The 6016-nt window shown below is 36.3% G+C and overlaps 1 long non-coding RNA gene across 2 annotated transcripts; it reads right to left on the bottom strand.

Annotated features, from left to right (window-relative positions):
• Positions 1 to 954: 954 nt before the first annotated feature.
• On the bottom strand, positions 955 to 5201 carry LOC142181187 (uncharacterized). Of its 2 annotated transcripts, none has more exons than XR_012709635.1 (2): positions 1928 to 5201; positions 955 to 1840 (listed from the first exon to the last, which is right to left on the bottom strand). It is a non-coding gene; the product is annotated as an uncharacterized LOC142181187 (long non-coding RNA). The 2 variants fall into 2 exon arrangements; XR_012709634.1 differs by having other exon boundaries at positions 955 to 1851.
• Positions 5202 to 6016: the final 815 nt, after the last annotated feature.

Below are 6016 nucleotides of genomic sequence, written 5' to 3' on the forward strand. Positions count from 1 at the left end.
TTGTATTTTTTAGAGTTTTCTAGGGATATTCCTTATAAATAGGAAGAGGAGAAACAAAAGGGGATTCGGAACTTTTATGAAAGATCATCCTATAAAGAGTTAACTATCAAGAATATACAAAGAGTTGGTTTTGTCTCCTTTGTTTGATTCCATTATATAACATTCCTCTATAGTTCGCAAGATCCAAGAACACGTAGTTTACTTCCATTGTTTGTTGTCACACGTTGTAGTCAGAGGAAGGAATCATCTATCTCATCTAACATTTGGGTGACAAATTCCTTCTTATTACATTTAATGTCATTTATCACATTTATTGCATGTTTTTATTCTCATATTTATTAATAGTCATTGAGTATTAACTCGGCATTGTTAACTTGAGCACGGTCTCATATCATCCTAGTTTTAATTTAGGATCTGAAATTTATTATTTTTAACTTGGATTCGCCCCTTGTCTATTTATTAAATTAATTTAACTAAAAGGGTTTAAAACTTTTTGTCAAACAACTCCACCAATCACCATTTTGTGCGAGTCTTATTGCCTTTTCAACCAATCGATAACAAGAAGATAGATAGGAATAAAGAAATCCTATCACCCAAAGTAGTCCCAAACAATGTAGTGGAATAGCATATCTTTATTTCTATTCAAGCATCTCTAAGTTCTAACTCATACATACAAGAAGACAATAAGAAACAAAGTATTCTAATTATCGAAGACGGAATGATTAGGATATCTTTCTACTTAATCTGAAATCTTGTGTTCCAATAACGGAGAACTTTTTAGTTAAAAATTGGATCAGTGACCTTGAAGTATTGCATAGTTAAATATAAAAGATAAAAATAAAAATGTTCTTTTAAGTTTGGTTAATCTAAACCCAGAGTTACATGTAAAACGTTCTCATTAAATACCAATTTAATAAACTCCTCTTTAGGTGTAGAAAATTGAGAAAGATGATTGTGAAAATTTCTGTGTATTTCTGAATGAAAATCACTGTACAAGAGGACTATGTATTTATACAGATATTAGCTACCTAGAAAAGAATCTGAAAATAAAACTACCCTATGAATTATGTACACTTGTCCTATTTTTACTAGATAATTTTAACAATGTAACTATTTAATATTCCTTTAGCATGTGAGCCCTTTGTGTGCATGTGAGAAGTGGACGATCCAGATTAAAAACTTCATCATTTGATTTGTTGGCTGAGATGATGCCGCGTGGCTTGTCACATGGCTTATCAGAGAATGGACTTAGCTTTGTTTTATCCGAAATTGTTTTGTCCAAAACTGTTGGTCCTTTCTTTCCTTCTTCTTCTTCATCGATTCTTTTCTTCTCTTCTTCTGTATGAATTTCTTGCTGAGAAATCAGATCTTTCTGAGAAATCAAAGAGTGAGATCGATGTATTCCAACATCCCCCCTCAAGTTGGAGGGGATAGAAAGATACCCCCAACTTGCCAAGGATCGATCTGTGAGAAGGCCCTGACAAGGGTTTGGTGAATAAATCAGCAAGTTGATGTTTTGAGGGTATAAAAGAGAGGGAGATGAGGCCGGAAAGGAACTGTTGCCTTACAAAATGGCAATCGAGTTCAACGTGTTTGGTTCTCTCATGAAAGACGGGATTCCGGGCAATATGTATGGCCGTTTGGCTGTTAGAGAAAATTAGAACTGGAATCGGATGAGGAGCAGATAGATCTGTGAGAAGACGAGTTAACCAAGTAAGCTCAGCCACTAGGCGACGCATTGAACGATACTCTGCTTCAACGGAAGATAGAGACATAGAAGCTTGCTTCTTAGATTTCCAAGACACCGGTGAACCACCCAAACTGATGAAAAACTCACTGACTGAGCGACGACTATCACGGTAAGAAGCCCAATCAACATCACAAAAAGCCAATAAATCAAAAGAGGGTCGAGCATTGAGGAACAAACCTTGGCTTGGATTAGAGCGAAAATAACGAAGGACGCATAAGCTGCTGTGAAATGCCCAATGCAAGGGTGTTGCATATATTTCCTGAGAGTCAAAATGGCAAATGAAAGATCAGGCCACTTGTGAGTCAAATAATTGAGCTTGCCAACAAGATGACGATAGAGGGAAGCATCAGATAAAAGAGCTCCAGAATTGGCAATCAACTTGGAAGATAGATCAAGTGGAGAAGAAACCAGTGGGAGAGAGAAGCAATCAAATTCAGCAAGCAAGTCAGTGGTAAATTTCCTTTGAGTTATAATAATTCCATCATGCTCCCTCAAAATCTCCATGCCTAAGAAGTAGTGAAGAGGCCCAAGGTCCTTCATTTTAAACTCAGAATGTAGAAATACTTTAAGATCTGATAATTCATTAAAATTATTGCCTGTAATTAGTATATCATCTACGTATACAGTAAGAATGGAAATGAGATCCCCTGTGTGTTTAAAGAATAGGGAGTAATCGTTTAGGGATGAAGAGAATCCTTTAAAACCGAGGGCTCCAACAAGTCTTGCATACCATTGTCTTGAAGCTTGCTTCAAGCCATAAAGAGACCTTTTAAGTCGACAAACATAGTTAGGCCTGGGAAGACAACCCAGCAGGAAATTTCATGTAAACCTCTTCCTGTAACTCCCCATGTAAAAAGGCATTACTTACATCAAATTGAGAAATGGGCCACCCTTTCTTGACTGCAATAGAAAATAAACACCTGATAGTAGTCATTTTGACAACTGGAGAGAAGGTTTCTGTGTAGTCATTGCCTTCTCTCTGCACATCACCCCTGATAACTAACATGGCATTTAGCCTTTCAATAGTGCCATTAGCATGGTGCTTGAACTTGTAGACCTATTTACAAGGAAGAGCTTTCTTGCCAGAAGGTAAGAGAACCACATCCTATGTGTGATTCTCTTCCAAAGCTTGAAGTTTAGAATCCATGGCTTGGACCCAACCTGGATTGGAATGGGCCTGATTGTAAGTGGTTGGTTCTGAAATGGTAGAGAGAGAATGACTAAGATGTTGATTAGAGGTGGCGAGGGCAGAAAAAGAGAATGGAGGTGGTGAACAAGGAGTAGAAAAAAAAGGAAGTGGTAAGATCAGTGAAATAGATGTTATTGCAAACATAGTCCTTAAGATAACAAGGCAGGGTGCCTATATTATGTTTGATCTCCTGAGGGGAATAGATGGAGAGGAAGAAACAGGAGAAGGAGTAGGGGAATTAAGGGAAGCAGGTGGAGGAGCAGGTGAAACAACGGGTGAATTAAGGTGTGTAGGAAGACAACTAGGATTGGTGTGAGATGTGGGTGTAGATAGTGGTGTAAGTGAGTGTTGAGGAGAAGTGTCATGGATGAAATGACTTGAAGGAGGAGGAAAAACTAAAGGAATTTGAACTAATGGAGAAGGGGGGTCTGTCACACCCTTTTTTTTCAACCTTCAGTAACCCCTCTTAAAATAATAAAAGGAATTTGTAAAGTTCAAAGGGTTTTCAATTTTTGAAAGTGACAAAGAATTTGTGTTCAAAAGGATTAACTCAGAGTCGCCACCTGATATTTGATCTCGGTATGTCAGGTCACTGTTTTTCTAAAAATAATTTTTTCCCTTTCAAAACACTTGAGACTCCAAAACTAAGTTTGCACCAGAGATTCTGGTAAGGGGGTTCATTTGCTTCAGGGAGAAGGTGTTAGACATTCCCCGAGTCCCGTAACTAGTACGGTTGCGTACATGATCAAGTTGGCTTTTAAAATGTTCGAATTGAGGTAATAAACACAGAAATGGGAAAATTAACACATAAGAGGCTCGAGGTCGTCCCCTCCTAATAAAGAAAAATAAAATAAGAATAAAACACTACAACTTCTACTCTTAGCCTCCAATTACAGAATACTACGGCGTATTCCCCAGAATAAAATATATACAAATCCTTCGGGACATTCTCCGGATGAATTTAACTAAAGGAACGACCTCTCACCTCAAACTAATAAAAATCCTAAAGTTTGCCTACCCAGGTGTTAACGGCCTAAGCATGCTACTATCGATCAAATTCATGAGAGTAAGAATAAAAGAGCAATAAAATTATTTAACCCCAATTTCCTCCTTATTTTAAAATCTAATTCCCACAACTGAAACAATCAAAATTCCATCCAATCTACTTAATTATGTTAATTTAATCATAGTATTATTGTTAGAGTAGTAACTAGGAGGACTTAAACATTTTATCTCTAACTGAAACAACAAAACAAAGAATCAGAAACTCCTTTTATGCATCAAAATCCACCCGAACAGATTAAACAAAACCACACCAAAAATGATGACCAATAGAACGAAACAGAGTAAGCAAGTATTACTGAGACACTCCAAACATAACAATAGAACAACAACTCAAACGATCAACAAGACAGAGAAGCAACAATTAGCGAAACAAAGGAAAGCACGATATTAAGCAAATCAGCAAAATAAGAGAGAAATAGACCTCAAACGATTGGAACCTGAATTACAGATGCCGGACGGTCCTCGAACCAGAAACCTCACTGACACGAATTCCTTTTGTTTACATACCTCGCCGGAAAACTCGAAACTCGATAATGATGAGAGTTGGAAAATAAACTGTTGGTGTCTGGGTTTTACCGAGATTGCAACTGGGATTTCACGATAGTGAAGGCTAAGAGCCGGTAGTCTACTGGGGGTGTAGATAGATCTGCTATGGCGGAAAAATAAACTTCTTAACAGTAAGATCCATGGATGAATTAAGTGATTGAATTGAGGAAGAAGGTGAAGGTTTCAATGGTTTTCTAATCTCCTCCCTATTTTTGTCGTTCCCCTTTGTTCTTTGTTTTGTCCAATTCCCCTGTTATTTTTTTTTTATCTCTGCTCGCTCGATCTTTGGACTAAAATTCCTCTCTCTCCTTCTCTCACTGTTGCTGCTCTCTGTCTTTGACCCTCTCCATTTTATTTTTGTGTTTCAATCCCCTCTTTGTATTTGTGCCAGTCCGTGGATTATATATGTGTAGGTGTGTGCTTTTGTGTGAAGTCACGTGAGGAGGATTGGGGTGAAGGAACCATATTTTTCTTGGACAGAAAGTTAATTTATCAAAGAACCATGTGTGGTCCTGTGAGAATTGTGAATTTGTTGGCAATGAGTAGAAAGTTTCAGTAAGTGGGAAAGGAAACTATGAGTATTATCTATGTATATGTATGTGTTGTGTAGTGCTAAGAACCATGTGCAGGTGAGAGAATTAGTTATCATGAGAGTCCAAAAACGTAAGGGAATTCATAAAGTGAAAAGGCAAAAAGAACTAAAATAAGCAAAAGGAGTGTGTTACTAATTCTCACCCATTTGGAGTGAGTTGGCAAAATTCCATTGATTTAAAGAAATAAAATTAAAACTTCTCTTGTTCTATTGTTTTATTTAAAGACAAACAAAATGACTAGCAAAATGCCTATTAAGAGAAAACCTTAAAAAGAAAACATAATAGTTTATTTTTTATTTTTTTAAAAAAAGAAGTCTAAATGTTTAAAAGCTTACACTAAACTAAAAAGAGATGAACAAAGTCATTGCTTTTTTTTGGTTGACATTTTGTTCTTATCTTTTGAAATACCAAACGTCAAAGACTATTTTAAGTATTTTTAATTTTTATGAAAAGCAATACACACAAAATGCTAGGCAAACGACCAAATAGATAAAATCAAGGAAAATATTTTTGTGGTTTTTATTTTTTAAGATAAATAAATAAAGATTTTTTTTTTCTTAAAAAAAAAGTGAAAATAGTACTATTAGACCTAAACTAAATATTTAAATGCTAAAATGTGTAAAATCTTGGGGAGGATCAAAAATTACATGTCTACAGCTGCCTCTCTTTGACTGAAAATACGAAGTGTTTTCAGACAAAGAACGACAAGACAGGTTTTTTGACCCGACTCTTATTTAGAGAGACCGAAAACTAAGAGAAAGGAAGAGAATGTGACCGAGCCCTGATATTTGAGCTGCCTACATATCCTTGGCAATAAAGGAATCAGGTCACGTGTAGTTCAGAAGTGAATGAGGTGATGGAGTATACTGAGGT

Source organism: Nicotiana tabacum, chromosome 5, assembly GCF_000715075.1.
Source record: "Nicotiana tabacum cultivar K326 chromosome 5, ASM71507v2, whole genome shotgun sequence".
NCBI lineage: Eukaryota > Viridiplantae > Streptophyta > Magnoliopsida > Solanales > Solanaceae > Nicotiana > Nicotiana tabacum.